The following is a 21,288-nucleotide window of genomic DNA, read 5'->3' on the forward strand; positions in this document are numbered from 1 at the left end:
TTTATATTGTTTATTATGGTACAATACATTAATGTAATTCAATTTGTTCAGTCATTCCCCAATCAGTGGTGACCCATTTTCTTTATATATTTTTGCTTCTACAAAGTGTTTCAATCAATATTATGGTAGATAATGGGTTCTTCTGTAAGACTTTGATCTCTCTGTGGTACATGCATAGTAGTGGGAATACTGGTTCAAATGGTATACTCTTTTCCTATATAATTTCAAATGGTTTTCCAGAATGGTTGGACCAGTTTACAATTTCACCAGCAGCATTTTACTATGCTTGTTTTGCCGCATATATCCCCACTGCTATCATTGACTATTTCTGTCTTTCATCATTGTTGACACTTTTTATGGGTGTGAAGTGAAACTTTAGAGTTGTTATAATTTGCATTTCTTTTATTATAGGTAATTTGGAGTGTTTTTTATGTGTTTATTGATTGTTGACTTTTTTTTTGAAGACTATATTTTTGACCACTTAGCTACTTGAAAATGGTTCTTGGTCATGTCCATTTGGATCAATTTCCTATATGTATACCACGGATTATTGAACTGTTATCAGAGATATATGATGCAAGGATTTCCCCCCACCCAACATAACAGTATCTCTTCTTATTTTAAGTATATTGATTTTTTTCATGTGAAGTTTTTAAATATCATGTCATTGGAACTGGCTACTTAATCTTTTATGATTACCTCTGTTCATTGTTTGGTTAAGAAGTTTGTATAGAATAATTTTACATATATATATATATATATATATATATATATATATATATATAAAATTTGTGTGTGTGTGTGTGTGTGTGTATACACACACACACACACACACAGACATATACACACATTTGTGTCCAATGGTGGCCATCTCTAGGGTGGGGAGGGAAGGGAGAGAAGAAAAAAAGAAATATACAGGATAATTTTGTTGTATATTTGAAAGGAATAGCAAACTGTGCATAGTAGATTTGCAGTTTTATGTGTAGTCATTTTTTTAAAAAATTGTACTGTGTTAAGGAAATGATTGTTTTATCCCACAAATTAAAAATAAAATTTAATAATAATAATAATAATAAAGAATCTTACCCATAGCCAGAGTTGCAAAAACTAATTCTGTCACTTCACTATTTTTTATATGATAGGACATTTTATATTTACGTTGTGAAACTGGTGGAATAAGACCTGCAATTAGATGGGCAACTTGGAGAACTTGTCCAGCAGTATCATATATGTGTGTGTGTGTGTGTGTGTGTGTGTATATATATATATATATATATATATATATATATATATATATATATATATATGCATGTATTTATATGTATGTATGTGTGTGTATAATTGATATGAATATTTATGTGTGTATATATATGGGTATAGTTGCAAATATATATGTGTGTGTGTGTGTGTGTGTATAATATCTGTATTTACACACACTATGTATAGCTGCTATATATAGTAAAGCATCTGGGTATTAATGGCTAGAGTGTTTGGCTTTGGAGTCTGGAAGAAATGAATTTGAATCCCACCTTAGACATTTTCTAGCTGTTCAATCATAGGCAAGTTGACTTTTTTTCAACTTCAGTTTCCTCATCTCTAAAGTCCTCACAGGGCTATTATGAGAATAAATGAGGAAATATGTGGAAAACACTTTGCAAAACTTGGCGCAATGAATAGAGTGTTAGATCTGGGAGTCAGTGAGAAGTGAATTCATACTTAGATACTTACTAATTCTGTGACCCTGGCTAAGTCACTTAACTTCTGTCTTCCTCAGTTTCCTCATCTGAAAAATAGAGATAATAATAGCACCTACCTTCTAGGGTTGTTGTGAGAATCAAATGAGATAACACACACACACACACACACACACACGTATATATATATGTGTATGTATACATATATATATATATATAAATTTTGTAAACCTTAAAGCACTATGTACATGCTAGCTAGTATTGATATTAGTTATTATTATTATTAATCTTGTATGTACAATACAAATGAACAATAAGATTGACCCAGAATTGCATAGGAGTCAGAATGTGTGAGTCTATTTTCAGGAAATTACAAAACTCTTTGAATGACCCCAAACTGTTCTTAGGAACAGAGCCCTGTCTTCTTAATAGCAATATTCTAGCAGGTTATTGTATAACTAGGAGTTATAGAACACTATAGTTTTTGAAGAATTTAAGATGAATATCACAGAGAGAATAATGGGGAGCTAATCGAGTGTGAATAAGTTTTAACATATAGTAATTAAAAAACATCTCTTAGATCTTTGCAGTGACAGGAGAGAGATGGGCTCAGAGCACGTGAGGGAGGCACTTTGTGGCGTTTTTATAGGAATGCATGGATAAGAATCACGGAGACTGGCAAGTAGAGATGGACTGTGATCTGCATAGGTGGAGGGGATGCCCATAGGATAAGCCAAGGGCATTGTCTCAGAGGTTATCTTGGCCAACTCTGTCATTGTACAAATGAGGGAACTCAGGCCCAGGGAGGGGAGGTGGCCTGCTCAAGGTAACACAGGTAGTAAGATAGCAGAACCAGGATGAGAATACGGGACTCCTGTGATTTGAAATCCTTTTGGATTCTCCATGGATTTCATATATACATGGTATTCAATCCCGTGGTACATAGGACAGAATTGAATGTAAAAATATAAGCAGCCCATTTTCAGTATTGGAATATCCATTTGGGGACTCTTATGGTATATGTTATAACATTTGGGGCTAAATCGAATTTTTTGTCAAACTGTTTCCCAGTTTTCCCAGTGTTTCTTATTGAATAAGAAGTTGTCCCCTTAGTATTTTTGGTTCTAGAGTTGACCTAACATTGAACTGCTGTGTTATGTGACTCCTGGATATTGCTTATATAATCAGGTCCGCTCATCTACTTTTTTCTTTGTTTATTTTTCCTTTTCTTAACAAGGTTCAAATAGGTTTGATTGTTATTACTTTATAACGTAGTTTGAGATCTGATCATGATGGGTCACTTTCTTTATTGTTTTTGTTGTTATTTCCCTTGAGAGTCTTAACTTTTTGTTTTTGTTTTTCCTAAGTGAATTTTGTTATTCTTTTGTCTAGCTCCGTGAAGTACCCCCTTGGGAGTTTGATTGGCGTTGCACTAAATTTATTTATGTGGTATTAATCATTTTAATTTTATTAGCATTGCCCACTGATGCACTATGTATATCTCTCCAACTATTTGTCTTAATTTTTATAAAGATTTGTTGTATTTCTAGAAGTCATGAATTGTGTTGGTAGGTTAAATTCCAGATTTTTTTTTTCATTTTATAGCTATTTGTATTCCTTACTTCTGGTATTTGTTAGTATTATATGGAAAATTTGATGCTCTATGTGAATTTATTTTGTATCCTGCTACTTTACTGAAGCTATAAATTGTCTCAATCAGTTTCTTCACTAATTCTCTTGAGGTTTCTATGTAAAGCAATAATTAATCTACTCTTTGCAAATATGTATGTCTTTAATTTATCAATCTTGTTTTATTTCCATAGCTAGTATTTCTGCTGCTACTGCATAAAATAATAGTGGGAAAGGAGAACCTCTTTGCCTTACTCTTATTTGTAAAGTGAAAAGTTCCAGAGTTTCTCCTTGCAAATAATGCAAATAAACCTCTGGGTTCAGATAAATCATTTTAAACTTGTAATAGAGGGGCCTTTCCACATCTATGAGTTTAGGGTCGTTGTTGTTGTTGTCAAAGGCATTTTCTGACTATATTGATAAAGTCAAATTTGTTGCAAACAGAAAAATCAACTAACAAAATGTTTTCAAGTGAAAAATGCTGCTTTGCTAGCCAGGGGAGGACCGTGCTTAGTGGCCTGCTTGCTTGTGTGCAGATGCATGCTGTGGAACTGCTCTAATGCCTTGCAGTCATGGCTGTTCAGTCATGTTCGACTCTTAGTGAACCCATACAGGCTTTTCTTGGCAAGTATACTGGAGGGCTTTGCATGTTCTTCTCTAGTGGATGAGGCAAACAGGTTAAGTGACTTGCCCAGGGTCACATAGCTAGTGAGTGTCTGAGGCTAGATTTGAATCCAGGTCTTCCTGACTCCAGGCCCAGCACTCTATCCACTGCAGTGCCATCCAGCTGCCTTAAACACCTTACATAGCACATAAATGTGCTGCCCCGTGGAAGGGTTATTAGACTTGTTTTTTTTTTTTATTTTGGCCCAAGCAGGATGAGACAAGGAGAAATGTGAGGAGGTTAGAGGCAGGCAGATTTCTTCCTGATGTCAGGAAAAAAAATTCCAAACAATTAGAGCTATCCAAAAGTACAGCCTTTCTCCTTGCTAAGAGTCTCAAAAGAATAGATGGATAACCACTTGTTGAGTGTGCTGCAAATGAGAAGTCTTGCTCAGGTACAGATTGAACCCTCTGGCCTTCTAGAGCCTTTCCAGCTCTGAGAATCTGTGATTCAAAGTGTGTTTGTTGCCAATGACCCATGTTTATTGCACGTACTATGTCTCTGAGTTTTAAGCCCCAAATCTTTGCTTGGATTCCAGCCTCCTGCCATCCAGATTGTTAGTCTGGATTCTTACTCCACTACCTTACCTTTTCTTTTAGGCATCGCCCACTTTCAGGGATTTCCTCAGCATGGTTTCACCCTGCCTGGCTTTCTCAGGCTTCCTTTGGTACTCTTTGCCCTGTCTCCATGTTCCACCACTACATGTGACTCCGGTCTTTGCAGTAAGTTCAAAGATGTCAAGTTGGCAGAAAATGTTATTTTAACTTACAGAATGTGAATGCCCACTGAGTTCTATTGATCCAGAATCACAGACACAGCATTTTATGGCAGATCATAACTGAGAATCAGCTCTTTGGAGCTGAAAGGGCACTTAGAGGCTATTCATTCCAACCCCTTTATTTTAAGGATGCTAAAGAAACTAATCTTCACTGTGGCTAATTGCTTTGTTCAAGGTCAGATAGAGTAGAGACTTGAACCCCGCTCTTAGGACTACATGTCCAGCCTTTTCCCCCTGCACCACATTTAGATGTACAGAGGAGGTGGAGCTGCCTTGTTGGGCCCTTGAATGCTCTCCAGTGAGAGGTACAATCTCTATCAATCCCCAAGCACCCCATGTGGGAAAGCTTCAAGTATAGCCTTGGCAGGAGACTGTCTGCTTTCTGAGGACTAACTGAGCTGAATGTGGAGAGGCTTATCACTAGGAGGTTAGTGATGAAATCCTTGGCCATGGAAACTCATGAAACAAAGACAAAATAAAATCGCTCTCAGTTCTAGACGGGGCAGAGGGTGCTAAGATCAAAAATGCTGCTTCTTTCAATTTGAGATCCTTGTCTAGTGACCAATGAACACTATTAGCAGTTCTGAATCATATCAGTCTTCACGGTAAATAAAATATATGACAGGAAAAGGAAGTTGGCCAGTCATACAGGGCAGGAATTCTAAACCTAGCGTCCACTCTTTGTAGATAGATTAGGGGAGGAGTACGTCTTTGAACATGGAGGGAAAAAATTACATCTTTATTTCAATGTCATTGATTTCCTTTGAATTCTATGTATTTTATTTTATGCACTCCTCTGAGAAGTGGTCAAAACGGTCCATTACACACAACAGGTGAAGAAGCCTGATGTAATGGTCAGACCTATGTTTTAGGAAGATGGAGGATGGACTGGAGTGGGGAGAAACTTGTGGCAGGGAGTGCCCCCAGTAGCCTACTGCAACTCTCTAGGTGAGGTGATGAAGCCTGCACCAGGGTGATGGTATTGTCAGAAGAGTAAAGGAAGTTATTGGAGAGGTAGGTGTTCAGGTAAAATTAACAGGCCTTGGCAGCAGTCTGGGAAGCATGGCCCCTACTTTGTGCAGTGTATCCTCACCAAGGCGAACAGAGCTAACTAGCTCATTACTCTAATTTTCCAGGTTTGAATGGGTTTTAGAAGGGTGATAATTTTGGTAAACAGAATGTAATCCATCCCTGAATAACCTATTAAGGTTTTTTTTTTTAATGACTAAGGATAATATATGTTCATCAGTTTCAAACCCACCCACTAACCAATGAAAAGTAATAAAAGAATCAGGTTAACAGGGTAAGCTAGAAGGATGGTAAATGGCAGGAACTTTATTTTATAATAAAACAAGTAAGCATAGATTTTTACTTCTTTGCATGAGAAGTGGGGGGAAGAATCGATATCCTGATATCAGAGCAAGTCAGACCACTGAGGGAGATAAAGTGAGATGGATGAGAAGGGAGACTTCTCTATCAGCTCTGAGAATAAAGGGGAGGGTCCTTCCTAATTCAGTCCTCTTTTGACTCCCTGGAAAGGCTAGAAAATGTGCTTATATGGCAAACTGAGTTCTAGTGAGCCTTTTTTCTACTCTCTGCCCACCTTTTTTTCTGAAACATCCTAAAATGAAACAGTCCTAATGGTACTTATGAGCTTGCTAGCCACTGGGATTTCTCTTTAATTTGATATGTCCATTTGAAAGGTTATTTGAAGTGACCATAGTATAGTAGAAAGAACACTGGAGTCGGGTCAGAAGAGAGGTTTGACATAGTCCTATGACAAAGGCTATCTGACCATGGTCAGTCACTGCATTTCTTGGCACCTCAATCTTCCCCCTTTAAGTATGAGGGTCTTACTTTAGTTGATGAGCTCCTCTTCAGAGAGGGAGAACATTCTCAAGACCTAGCTGCATGAATGTGTAGGAAACATACAACATCATTTCCTCCCGTCGGGGGAGGAGAGAGACAGACAGACAGACAGACAGAGACAGACAGAGAGGCCACTAGGATGTATGGGACTAGAGCATGAAGGGAGATGAGCACTGGGGTAGTGGTCCTCCCAGAGGACCACTTCTGGAGCTCTGGGAGTCATAACTGTCTGTGCTTTCTGGGGCTAGAATGGGATATTGAAGGTACTGATAGCCAGTGTAGAGTGTCCTACCTGTAGATAGCTCTAATTGGTAAGAAAATTATTTTCCTTATGTCAGACTTATAGAACCTACTCATGCGGTTTTTGTGAGGAACAGATGAGATGTCAGCTCTATTATTTATCAACCTACATAGTCTGCTCTTATTGTTTATAAATTCATCAGAAGTTTATAGAGTCTTCTTAAGAAAAAAGCGTACAGATTGACTGTGATAGACTTAGCTCTTCTCAGCAGTGCAAGGATTTAAAACAACTCCAAAAGGCTCATGATGGAAATTGCTCTCCACATTCAGAGAAAGAACCATGGAGTCTGAATGCAGATGGAAGCATGCTATTTGCTCTCCTTTTTTTTTTTTAATTTCTTCTTTCTTGTAGTTCCTCCCTTTGGTTCTAATTCTTCTATACATCATGATTAATGTAAAAATATGCTTAATTTGAATGTATAAGTAAAGCCTATATCAGATTACATACTGTCTTGGGGAGGGGGAAGGAAAGGGAGGGGCAGAAAATTTAAAGCTCAAAATCTTATGGAAGTAAATGTTGAAAACTAAAAAGAAATAAATTATTTTAATAAGATTTTTTAAAATTAATTTATTTTAAATTACCAACAATCACTTCCATAAGCTTTTGAGTTTTAAATTTTTCTCCTCCTCCCTCACCACCTCCCAAGATGGCACACAATCTGATATAGGCTATACATATACATTCCTAGTAAACATATTTTCACATTAATGATGTTGTAAGAAAGAATTAGAACCAATAGGAGGAACCACCAGAAAGAAACAAAACACAATAGAAGAAAAAAAATAGCAAATAGTAGGCTTCAATATGCCTTCAAATTCCATAGTTCTTTCTTTGGATGTGGATAGCATTTTCCATCACGAGGCCTCTGCAGATGTCTTAGATTCTTGTATTGCTGAGAAGGGTTAAGTCTATCAATATTAGTTATCGCACACCGTGGCTGTTACTGTGTGCAACATTTTCCTGGTTCTTCTCACTTCACTAAGCATCAGACCATACAAGTCTTTCCAGGTTTTTCTGAAGTCAACCTGTTCATCATTTCTTATAGCACAGTAGTATTCCATAACATTCATATACCACAACTTGTTCAGCCATTCCCCAATGGATGGGCATCCTCTCCATTTCCAATTCTTTGCCACCACAAAAAGAGCTGCTATAAATATTTTTGTACATGTGGGTCCTTTTCCCATTTGTATCATCTCCCTGGGATATAGCCCTAGAAGTGCTATTGCTGGGTTAAAGGGTATGCACATTTTTGTAGCCCTTTGGCCATAGTTCCAAATTGTTCTCCAAAATGGTTGGATAGTTTCGTAACTCCACCAACAATGCATTAGTGTTCCAAATTTCCCACATCTTCTCCAATCATTTTCCTGTTTTGTCATGTTGGCCAATCTGATAGGTGTGATGTAGTACCTCAGAGTTGTTTTAATTTGCATTTCTCTAATGCAATAGTGCATTTTTTCATATGACTATAGATGGCTTTAATTTCTTCATCTGAGAACTGCCTATTCATATCCTTTGACCATTTATCAATTGAGGAATGATTTGTATTCTTATAAATTTGACTTAATTCTCTATATATTTTAGAAATGAGGCCCTTATCAGAGAGACTGGTTGTAAAAATTCTTTCCCGATTTTCTACCTTCCTTCTAATCTTGGTTCCATTGGCTTTGTTTGTGCAAAAACTTTTCAATTTAATGTAATCAAAGTGATCCATTTTGCATTTCATAATGTTCTCTATCTCCTGTTTGGTCATGAATTCTTCTGTTCTCCATAGATCTGATAGGTAAACTATTCCTTGTTCTCCCAGTTTACTTATGGTATCAGCCTTTATATCTAAATCATGAACCCATTTTGACTTTATTTTGGTATATAGTGTGAGATTTTGGTCTATGCCTAGTTTCTGCCATACTCTTTTCCAGTTTTCCCAGCAGTTTTTGTCAAAGAGTGAGTTCTTATCCCAGAAGCTGGGGTCTTTGGGTTCATCAAATAATAGATTATAATAGTCATTGACTACTATGTGTCTTGTGTATTTAACCTATTCCATTGATCCACCACTCTATTTCTTAGCCAGTACCAAGTAGTTTTGATGATTGCCACTTTATAATACAATTTAAGATCTGGAATTGCTAGGCCACCTTCCCCTGCATTTCTTTTCATTAGTTCCCTTGATATTCTGGACCTTTTGTTTTTCCAAATGAATCTTGTTATTTTTTCTAACTCTATAAAATAATTTTTGGTAGTTTGATTGGTATGGCATTGAATAAGTAAATTAGCTTAGGTAGATTGTCATTTTTATTATATTAGCTGGGCCTACCCACGAGCAACTGATGTTTTTTTCCAGTTATTTAGATATGACTTTATTTGTGTGAAAAGTGTTGTGTACTTGTGTTCATAGAGTTCCTGGGTTTGTTTCATTAGGTAGATTCCTAAGTATTTTATAATGTTTATGGTAACTTTAAATGGAATTTCTCTCTATCTCTTGCTGTTGGGCATTGTTTGTAATATATAGAAATGCTGATGATTTAAAATGTGGGTTTATTTTATAGCCTGCAACTTTGCTAAAGTTGTTTATTATTTCAAGCAGTTTTTTACTTGATTCTCTAGGATTCTCTAAGTATATCATCATACCATCTGCAAAGAGTGATAGCTTTGTTTCTTCTTTGCTTATTCTAATACCTTCAGTTTCTTTTTCTTTTCTTATTGCTGAAGCTAACATTTGAGGGAGTTACAGGAAGAAATAGACAGCAAAACTATACTAGTGGGGGACCTTAACCTCCCCCTCTCTGCACTAGATAAAGCTAACCACAAAATAAACAAGAAAGAAGTTAAGGAGGTGAATAGAATATTAGAAAAGTTAGGTATGACAGACCTCTGGAGAAAATTGAATGAAGATAGAAAGGAATGTACTTTTTTTCTTGGTGGTACATGACACATACACAAAAACTGACCATGTACCACAGCATAAAAACCTCACAATTCAGTTCAGAAAGGCAGAAATATTAAATACATCCTTTTCAGATCATGATGCAATAAAAATTATATGTAATAAAGGGCCAGGGAAAGATAGACTAAAAAATAATTGGAAACTAAATAATCTAATCCTAAAAAATGATTGGGTCAAACAACAAATCATAGGAACAATCAATAACTTCATTCAAGAGAATGGCAATAATGAGACAACATACCAAAACTTATGGGGTGCAGTGAAAGCAGTTCTTAGGGGAAGTGTTATATCTCTAAATGCTTACATGAATAAAATGGAAGAGGAGATCAATGAATTGGGCATACAACTAAAAAACTAGAAAAAGAACAAATTAAAAATCCTCAATTAAACACCAAATTAGAAATATTGAAAACCAAAGGAGAAATTAATAAAATTGAAATTAAGAAAACTATTGAACTAATAAATAAAACTAAGAGCTGGTTTTATGAAAAAAAAAATAAAACAGATAAACCTTTGGTTAATTTAATTTTTAAAAAAAGAAAGAAGAAAATCAAATTACCAATATAAAAATGAAAAGGTGAAGCCACCACCAAGGAAGAGGAAATTAAAACAATAATTAGGAACTATTTTGCCAACTGTATGCTAATGAATTTGTTTGTTTGTTCATCTATCTATCTATCTATCTATCTATCTATCTATCTATCTATCTATCTATTTTAGGCAATTGGGTTAAGTGACTTGCCCCAGGTCACACAGCTAGTAAGTGTCGAGTGTTTGGTCCGAGGCCGGATTTGAACTCGGGTCCTCCTTACTTCAGGGCCGGTGTTCTATCCACTGTGCCACCTAGCTGCCCCAGTGCCAATAAATTTGACAATCTTAGTGAAATGGATACATATTTACAAAAATATAAATTGCCCAGATTAACCAAAGAGGAAGTAAAATACTTCAATAACCCCATCTCAGAAAAAGAAATTGAACAAGCCATTGATGAACTCCCTAGGAAAACATCTCCAGGGCCAGATGGATTTACAAGAGAATTCTATCAAACATTTAAAGAACAATTAATTCTAATACTATATAGACTATTTGGGAAAATAGGTGAAGAAGGAGTCTTATTAAATTATTTTTATTATACAAATATGGTTCTGATACCTAAACTGAGAAGAGTCAAAACAGAGAAAGAAAATTATAGACCAATTTCCCTAATGAATATAGATGCAAAAATTTTAAATGAAATAAATTATTAAAAAAAAAGAGAAAAGCATATAATTTCCAGACTCCATTGCTTCTGCTAATCAAAGCATTAGATACCATGAGTTTTGCACTATCTGTCGCATGATATAGTAGAAAGAGCACCAGAGCTGGAGGCAGGAGAATGGTGTTGGATTCTGCCTCTGACATCATTGGTGTCCCTCTGGGCAAGTAGATTCATCTTTTGGAGCATCTGGGATGCATTGATGGATAACACAGACAAGAGGCTGCTCTCAGGAGCTATTCTAACAGGGTGTTTCACGTCCTATCTCCAAGCTTCTTTGGTTTCCTTCAACACTCAGCTGAATGGTCAAAGGATATGAACAGACACTTTTAAGACAAAGTAATCAATGCTGTCTGTGATTACATGAAAAAAATGATTCAGTCACTGTTGATTAAAGAAATGCAAATTAAACTACTCTGAGGTATCACCCTACACCTTTCAAATTGGCTAATATGACAGGAAAGGAAAATGACAAATGTTGGAATGGATGTGGGGAAATTGAGACCCTAATGCACTGTTGGTTGCCTGGTGAACTGATCCAACTATGCTGGAGAGCAATTTGGAACTCTGCCCAAAGGGCTGTAAAACCCTGTATACCCTTTGACCAAGCAATACCACCACTAGGTCTGTATCCCAAAGAGAAAAAAAAAGGAAAAAGACCTTTATGTACAAAAATATTTATAGCAGCTCTTTTAATGATGGCAAAGAATTGGAAATCAAAGGGATGCCCATCAGTTGAGGAATGGCTGAACAAGCTGTGGTATATAATTATGATGGAATACTACTGTGCTATAAGAAATGATGAGCAGGATGCTCTCACAAAAGCTAATGCAAAGTGAATTGAGAAGAAACAGGAGAGTGTTGTGCATAGTAAAAGTAATATAGTACAATGATCAGCTATGAATGACTTAGCTCTTCTCAGCCTACAGTGATCCAAGACATTTCCAAAGGACTCATGATGAAAAATGCTATCCATCTCCAGAGAAAGAACTGATATAGTCTGAATGCAGATCAAAGGATACTTTTTTCTTTACTTTCTTTATTTTTCTTGGTTTTTGTCTGTTTTCTTTCACAATATGACTGACATGTAAATGCGTTCTATATGACTGTACACATAAAACCTATATTAAATTGCTTGCCTTCTCAGGGAAGGGGGAAGAGGTGGGAGACAATTTGGAACTCAAAATTTTAAAAAAAGAATATTAAAATTATTTTCCATGTAATTGGGGAAAACAAAATATTAAATCATTAAAGAAAAGACTTAGCTCAAATCTCATCTTCTGTAGGGAGTTTCTCTCCCCCCCCTCCCCGGGGGGCTTAATTTCTGAAATTACTGTATAGATCGTGGATGTACCTAGGTATGACTCCCCTTTTAGAATGTGATCTCAAGGGCAGGGATGGTTTTTGCCTTTATTAGTATCAGGGCCTATTACATGGTAAGTGCTTAATTCTTGCTTATTGACTGACTGACAGGATTTCAATAGCAATTCATTTTTATAAGCATTTATTTAGCACCTATTATAGGCCAGGAAGGGTACTAGGTGCTGATGCTGGAAGGAAAAAAAACAAACTTCTTGCCCTTATGGAGTTTGCATTCTACTGGGGGGGGGAAGCATGAACATAAGTATATCAATATAAGCTATATGCAAAATAAGCCTGGAGGTGGAGCACTAGCAAGGTGGGGGAATTGGAAAGCCCCCCCAATTCTGCTTTTCCTCTCCCCCCTCAAGAACATGCTGAAGCTGAGCCTCCAAGGGAACTGCAGATAAAAGTGAAGAAGGGAGAACATTCCAAGCATAGGCACAAAGACAAAGGAAGGAAAGTGAATTATCTGTCCAAGGAGCAACATAAAGTGTATGAGAGTGTTTGTATGCAGTGTAATCAACCTGGAAACCAGATCATGAAGGGCTTTAAATACCAAACACAGGAGTCTGTCTGTCATCCCAGAGGCCACTCCTAGACATCAAAGCTCTGGGAGCAGGGGAGGGATGTGGCAAGACTTGGGCTTTGTTGGTTGTATGGAGGGTGGGTTAGAGAGGGGATCACATGGAAGGAAGGCATCTTGCCCTAACTGGAGGCTACTCCTGGTGAGAACTGATTTGAGCCTGAATGACACTGGCTGTGTTGTGAGTGCAGAGAAGGGAATGGAAGGGAGAAAAACTGTTAAGATTTGACAACTGATTGCTATGGTCTGGATGAGAGTGAAAAGTTGGGGATGACTCCTAGGTGGTGATTCTAGGGGAAGTAGGAGAATAGTGGTAGCCTTGACAGAAATAGAGAAATGCTAAATCTAAGGGAAAAGAAAAGTTCTGCTTTGAACATGTTGATTTGAAGCTGCCTGTGGAGCATTGAGCTGGAGATGTCCCAAAGGTCGTGGGGATATGGGATTGGATACAGCTGGATATGCAGATCTGGGAATCATCTGCATAAAGATGATCATTGAAACCAAGAGATTTTATGAGATTACCAAGAGAAAAAAGTGCACAGGGAGAAGAGGGGCCAGGGCTGCACTTTGGGCTACACACATCTGCCATGGAGGATGGTCCTGTAAGGAGACTGAGGAAGAACCGTCAGACAGATATGAGAATGAAGCAGGGAGCATAGGCAATGGAAGAGTGCCCACGGGGTCAGATGCTGTCTTGGAGAGGTCAGGAAGGATGAAGTTTGAGAAAAGATCATTTGGATCTAGCAGTAAGTTTGAGGGAATGGCGTGGCTTATATTCAGACCCTGCTGCACATTTCAGCTATTTATTGACACGTACAGGGATAAAATTCATTTCTACTCATTTGATGATAGACAACGAATTTTTCTGTCATCAAGCGAGTAGATGCCAAAAGAGTTAGCTGTACTGTGCAGCATCAGGGTACTGAAACCATTCAGGTTATTGAAATAGCTGGCTGCTCCAGATCACATAGATAAGGCAGGGAAATATGCATGGTGGTACAGGTCAGATTCTTTTCTCTCTCTGCATATTCATCGAATACATAGTATCTTAATTGTGTACTCATTTCTTTTATAGTCTTGTCTCCTCTTCCAAGAGGAATGCAAAACAAAACCAAACCCCAAATGGAATAGCCAATATATTAATTCCCTTCCAAGCAATCCCTCCAGTGCTACAATAGCATACATCAAAAGCTAGCTACTGATGCTTAAAGAATAAAGCTGAGCTCATATGGATTTCAGATGTGAGAAAGGCAACAGTGTGGACAAAGCCAGTGCTTTGGACTGCTACACTGTATTATCATTTCACAACTGAAGTTACACGTGGCCCTATCCTCAGAAGACAGATTCCCTCATCTTCCCACTTATCAAAGTTCATAGTTAAGTATTTTATTTAATTTCCAAAATGTCCATAAATGCATCATTGAAAAACCATGGCTAACACATTCTGTGTAGGACTATAATGCAATCAGATACACTCAAGTACCATAAAGAATATCTATTTTCTTGAATTGATCATTTCATTTTAATCATATCTGTCCTTCATACTTCAGTCTCTAAACTCCTTCCCATCTACCCCCCCCCGCCCCTTGCCCCCCCATGCCCTCCAAACACAGACGAATCTTCACCCAGATAACTAACTCCTGCAGTCTGGTTACCCAAGCTCTTAATATGTTCACTTGAAAAGGGGAGTCCATCAGAACTGGGACAGTGATAATCTATCAGCTGGCCTGTGAACATTTGTTGGGGATAAAGCTTCCATGAGGCATTACAGACTGGGAGAGAACGCCTTCCCCCGCCCCCATCTCCTCAACTTTTTCTAGGCATTATGGATTAGTGGGAAGAATGCAGGATTTCGGGTTCGAATCGTAGCTCAGCCTCTCCGTGTGTGACCTTGGCCAAGTCAGTTGGCCCCTAAAACCAGAGGCTTCTGTCTCGGCCACCGCCCCCCCACCTCGCTTCTTCCCTTCTCTTTTTTCCCTCTTTCCCCCTTTCCCTTCTCCCTTTTCTTTGATCGCTTCTTCCTCTTCCCATCCCGTGCCCCCGAGCCTCTCCTCTTGCTCCCCCGACCCCCTTTTTTCTCCCTCTCTTTCCTGCCCCTCCTTTCTCTCGCTCTCTCTTTCTTTCTCCCGTTCCGCCTCCCTCCGGCTCCCTCTCTCCGGCTCCCTCCCACACTCATCTCTCCCTCTCTCCTCCCTCCCCTTCCTTTCGTCCCTCTCCCTCCCGCGGCTTCTCCCCGGCCCCTCTCCCGCTCTCCCTCCCCCTCCCGCTCGGGCTCCGGCTCCAGCTCCCCCCACCTCCGCTCTCGCCTTTCTCGCGCGCACGCGCAAAGCATTTCTGGGAGCCGCATGTGGGTGACGCAGCAGCAGCAGCAGCAGCAGCAGCAACAACCCCAGCAGCAGCAGCAGTAGCAGCAGCCGCCGCAGCAGCAGCCGCCGCCGCAGCAGCAGTCGCGGCACTAGAGCAATACCGTTTGCTCGCTCGGCTCTCATCAGCACGGGAAGGAAGGGCCCCGGGAAGGAGCGCGCTTACTGCCCGCCCGGCCGCCCGGCCTCCCGGCCGCCCGGCCTGCCTCCCGGCCGCTCGGCCGCCCGGCCGCCCGGCCTGCCTCCCGGCCGTCCGGCCGCCCTGCCTGCCTGCCTGCCTGCCTGCCTCCCGGCCGTCCGCCCGCCAGCCGCCCGCCGGCCGCCCGCTGCTCTTTTCAGGCGCGCCTTGGGCCTCCGGAGCAGCTTTGCCTGGCCTGGCCGAGGCGCCTTGGGGACGTCCACGCTTGTTCAGTACATTCGAAGTTACGGAGAGGTAGGAGATCCAACTCGCCCAGCCTAACTTCCAGCCCCCCTCCCCCAAGCAAACAGAGGCTCCGGGGACACTTGCACCAAGAGCCCCCGCAGCCCGGGAGGGACCAGCAGCCCAAGGTCCAGGCAGAGTGGGCAGAGCCTTTCAGATACTGGTGGAAGGGCTTGCCAGCAGTGCTCCCCCCCCCCAGTTGGCCCCCACCAGGGTCCTTAGCTCAGGGGCTCCCAAGGGACCGGCTTAGCTTTCCCACCAGGCCCCAGCTGCTCCCGCCAAGCCTCCCTCCTGCCATGAAGCGCTCCCCTAGGCTGCCACCGCCCGTGAGGCCCACTCCCTCGCCCCCAGTATCAGGAGCCCGTAGGAGGCGGGTTCGATGCCGCAAATGTGAGGCCTGCGTGCAGGGAGAGTGTGGTGTGTGCCGATACTGCCGGGACATGAAGAAATTTGGGGGGCCCGGCCGCATGAAGCAGTCCTGTGTCCTCCGCCAGTGTTTGGCCCCCAGACTGCCCTACTCTGTCACATGTTCTCTCTGTGGCGAGGTGGATCAAAATGAGGAGACACAGGACTTTGAGAAGAAACTGATGGAATGTTGTGTCTGCAATGAGGTTGTTCATCCTGGTTGCCTGCAGATGGATGGGGAAGGACTGCTTAATGATGAACTGCCAAATTGCTGGGAGTGCCCAAAGTGCTACCAGCCGGATAACCCCGGGAAAGTGCAGAGGCGGAAAATGGATGATAGCGATGAGGGTGTGGTGCAAGCCAAAGTTCTCCGGCCTCTTAGGAGCCGTGAGGAGCCAATCATTCAGCAGCCTCCTCACTCATCCACTACCATGCTGCAGCTCATTCATGACCCAGGGCCCCCCCATGGCACGGTGACCCGATCATCCCCAGGAGCTGGCCCCAGTGAACACCACAGTGCCAGCAGGGACGAACGCTTCAAAAGAAGGCAACTTCGGCTCCAGGCCACGCAGAGAGAAAAGGAGAACAATCCCAGTGGCAAGAAAGAGCTGTCTGAAGTAGAGAAGGTCAGAATTCGTGGGACTTATCTCATGGTCACCCCACAGAGGCCCAATAAAGAACTTCAGGGAACTTCCATTGTGCCCAAGCTGCAGGCCATCACAGCTTCCTCTGCCAACCTCCATCATTCTCCCCGGGTACTGGTACAGCACTGTCCAGCTCTAACTCCCCAGCTGAGAGATGAAGATGACCTGGGTAGAGAACAGGACTTTGATGATGATGAGGAGGATGAGGACGATGATGAGGATGACGAGGATGAGGATGACGAGGATGAGAGTGCGGAGGAGGAGGAGAGTGCTGAGGAGGAGGAGGAGAGTGCAGAGGAGGAGGGCGAGGCAGCTGCAATGAACAGTCAGGGCAGCTGGACACAGGATGAGGAGGAAAGCTGGATGCAAAGAGAGATCTGGCTATCTGTCTTCCGTTATCTCAACCGCAGAGAACTTTGTGAATGTATGAGGGTGTGTAAGACATGGTATAAATGGTGCTGTGACAAGAGACTCTGGACAAAAATTGATTTGAGCAGGTGTAAGGCCATTGTCCCCCAGGCACTGAGTGGCATTATCAAGAGGCAGCCAGTGAGCCTTGACCTCAGTTGGACCAACATCTCCAAAAAGCAGCTGACGTGGCTTGTCAATAGGCTTCCAGGCCTGAAAGACCTCCTTCTAGCAGGCTGCTCTTGGTCTGCAGTCTCTGCTCTGAGCACCTCCAGCTGCCCCCTTCTCAGGACCCTTGACCTTCGGTGGGCAGTAGGAATCAAGGACCCTCAGATTCGAGACTTGTTGACCCCACCAACTGATAAGCCTGGTCATGACAATCGCAGCAAGCTCCGAAACATGACAGATTTCCGGCTGGCTGGCCTAGATATCACTGATGCCACGCTTCGACTCATCATTCGCCACATGCCCCTTCTGTCGAGACTTGACCTCAGTCACTGCAGCTACCTTACAGATCAGTCACCAAACCTGCTAACGGCTGTTGGTTCTTCCACACGCAACTCCCTCACAGAAATCAATATGGCAGGTTGCAATAAGTTGACAGATCAGTCTCTGTTGTATCTACGGCGCATCTCTAATGTCACCTTGATTGACCTTCGAGGCTGCAAGCAGATCACCCGGAAGGCCTGTGAGCATTTCATCTCAGACCTGTCCATCAACAACCTCTACTGCCTGTCTGATGAGAAGTTGATCCAGAAGATCAGCTAAAACCCATCCAATTGTAGACTGAAAAGGAAAAAAAAATCCTTTTCCCTGCTCCCTCACAGAGGAGAGCTTCCCTCCCCTATTCTGCATGGGCTTCAAGGCCAGCGTCACACTCCCTCTACCTTTCCATCCCTGTCCCCTCCCACTATAGCAGGATTGGGGTAGAGAGGGTATTCCTGCTATTATGTCCTACTCTGACTGAGCACAAGGATGACCTGCCTGCTCCCTTCTCTCCCTCATTCCCTTCCTCCTTCCTTCCCTCCCTCTAATGAAAAAGGGAAAAAAAAATCACAGGAGGTGCCCACTTGAAGACCAAGCTTATAGTTTGGGGGTGCTGTGCCAACTTAATCTGTGTAGAATCCCCCTCCACCTACCTAGGCCACCCCCACTCCCCCATCTGTCAGCAGGGCCTGGGCCTGAGTACTGGGAAAGTAAGCAGGTTGGGCTGCTACAGAGAAAGTAGCCCTGTCTCAATAGCTAGACTGTGCCTGGGGTGTTTAATGAGTGTTTGCTCCATTATATCCTTCCCAGCTCTGCAGATGGGTGGCATGGGCCAGATTAAGACCAGATCCTGCAAATCACACTGGTGCTGTTGAATTTCCAGAAACCTCCTACATGTCTGTCCTTACCCCCTGCAGCTTGACACTGTCCAAATACAGTTTCCCTGTTTAAAAACAAAAAACCAAAAAAAAAAACACCCCAAAAAAACCAACCAAACAAACAAAAAAACTCTTGGGAAAAAAAAAACTTTAAAAAACTTTAAAAATTAAAAAAAAAATAAATGAAAGAGTTGGAATAGATGACTTCTAAGGTCCCTTCCAGCTTTAAATTCATGGTCTTATGATCCTCAAAACCAATGGTTGGCAGCATGGAGTATTGGACAGAATGTTGGACTTGGGGAGTTAGGAGAGCTGGGTTCAAGCCCTAGATCTGCTCCTTACTACCCTTACTATTGATGTGACTTTAGCCAAGTCACTTCTCTCTTGGCCTCAGTTTCCTGATTTGTAAAATTAGGGGGTTGTACTAGACGATCTGGTCTTGCTGTGACTTCTTTGATTCTGTAACTATAATAAAAGGTGTACCCCCAAATGTATTCTTTTCTGTGCCCCATGTCAGCCCTCTGCTTGACTGCCTAGGGCCAGGTGGGTGCCACAGTGGGGGCTTGAGGGAGGCCTGAGGGCCATTAGGCATTTGGAGGCCTGGGGAGAGAGGTATTAAGAGATAGCAGGAGGATTACAGAAGAGAAGTTGGGAGGATGCCAAAGAGAAACTTTGCCCATTTAAGATTTTTGCTTACAGCTGGCTCTAGGCCCAGGAAATGGGGAGGAAACCCTTCCTCCTCCAGCCTTTGCTCCTAAGACTCAGAACTCTGGCTAGTACTATTAGTACTATAGCTCATCTGCTTACTTCAACACTTCAAAGAACTGTGATTTTGTCGTTGTGAGCCTCCCTTCACCAACACTGATTGCATCCTCTCTACAAGTTAATTAATGGTGTTTGAGACTTTTTATTGTCAAAAAATTCATCAGCCTGTATCCAACCTGGTAGTGAGCGTCTCTGAATTTACCTAAGCTGGTGTTTGGGTGACAGACGTGTAGTCTGTCACTGGGACCGTACTCAAGGCCTAACCAGCTTGGTAGAACTTAAAAAAACAATTTGCATTTGACTGACATGGTCTTTGAGAACCCAGGATCAACCCCACATTGTGATGAGACGTTGGAGTAGGACTTTAGTGAAGGTTTGGCTATGTTACAAGTTTAACAGCCTTTTGGGTCTAGCCTGAGGAGGACCTTGCCATCATTTTTACCATTGTTTCTATGGGAAAATGCATTCTGAGTTTCAAACAATTGCTTTACAAATAAATATTTGGAAGACAACCCATTCATAAGCTGAGAATTTCCTGTACTTGTGATAATTGCTGTACTTAGTCCTGTGAAATATATGCCATACCCTCCCTCTCCCCAATAATTCTAAGCCGGGGGAGATGGGACTAGACAACTGAAGTTATTTTTGCTGCTGTTGGTTTTCCTGCAGATGCTTGAGTCAGTGGTTCTATGCAGACCGACCTTAATTTTTATAGCACTTACCTATGCCAGCACATCACAAAGTTACTGCCACATGTAGCTGCCCAGAGCGAACAGTCATCTGAAAAGCCAGCTCTGTCCTTTGGGGCCCCCTCTGTTGTCAGTCGTGACTCCTAAGGGGCATCATAGTTTAGTTGGGGACTGATGATGGGCTCGACTGGAGTCATAGGATAATAGAACAATTTGAGTTAGAAGAAAACTAAAAATTACAATGTCCCCTTTCCTTGAAGACCTAATACCTCTTCCCCATGATAGTTTTCCCAGTACCAGAGGACAGTTATTGTGTCCTTTCCCTCCCAGTCTTCTCTTGTACTGGCTAAACATCCCCATACACCTCCCCTCCCCCCCCCCCCAAGTGCTGGCCACTGTGCCTCTCTTGACATAGCCAAAGGTTGCATTGCATTGTTGACGCAGATTGCAGCCCACCAAAATCTCTAGGTCTTTTTCAAACAAACTTCTAACCATGCTTACTCCCATCTGTACTTGGGAAGCTGACTTTTGGAACCCAAGTATAAGATTTTACCCATTTTAATTTAATCCCATTAAATTTTACTTTATGAGATTTGGCCCAAGATTGTATCACTCCATGTGGTAGCCATCCCTCCCAGCTTTGTGTTATGCAAATTTGATTAGCACGACAACTATGCCTTTCTCCAAGTTATTAAAAAAGACCCATTAAACAGCACAGAGCCAAGTACAGGTCCCCTGGGTCACTCTACAAAAAGGTTCCCTTCCAAAAGTACATCAGACCACAAATAGTTGTTCTTTGGGTCCAACCATTCAATCGTTCTAAAACTACCTAAGCGTACTGTCTAGCCCACATCTCTCTACCTTATTGACAAAAATAGCATGAGAAACTGTAAGACTTTGCTGAAATCTAGGCAAACTATACCTGCAACATTCCCCTGATATTACAGTTTAGTAACCCAAGAAAAATGTAGATGTCACTCCAAGCTCCAAATCTTGACATCTCCACTTCAATCATTCCAAGCTATGCTGAGAGCTAGAGTACCCCTGAAATACCTCAGAACCCCTGGTACAAGAGGAATAATTGCCCTCCCTTCAGAGGGTTTGGGGTTGTGGGGTTGAAGGGACCCCATACCCATTTTTCTTATTTTTT

General features: G+C 41.6%; 1 pseudogene; it reads left to right on the plus strand.

Moving 5' to 3' along the window:
- Nucleotides 1–20,850, plus strand: part of LOC110192357 (lysine-specific demethylase 2A pseudogene) — a 35,945-nt pseudogene extending 15,095 nt beyond the window's left edge.
- Nucleotides 20,851–21,288: the final 438 nt, after the last annotated feature.

This window comes from Phascolarctos cinereus, unplaced genomic scaffold, assembly GCF_003287225.1.
Source record: "Phascolarctos cinereus isolate Bilbo 61053 unplaced genomic scaffold, phaCin_HiC Scaffold_8;HRSCAF=390, whole genome shotgun sequence".
Lineage (NCBI taxonomy): Eukaryota > Metazoa > Chordata > Mammalia > Diprotodontia > Phascolarctidae > Phascolarctos > Phascolarctos cinereus.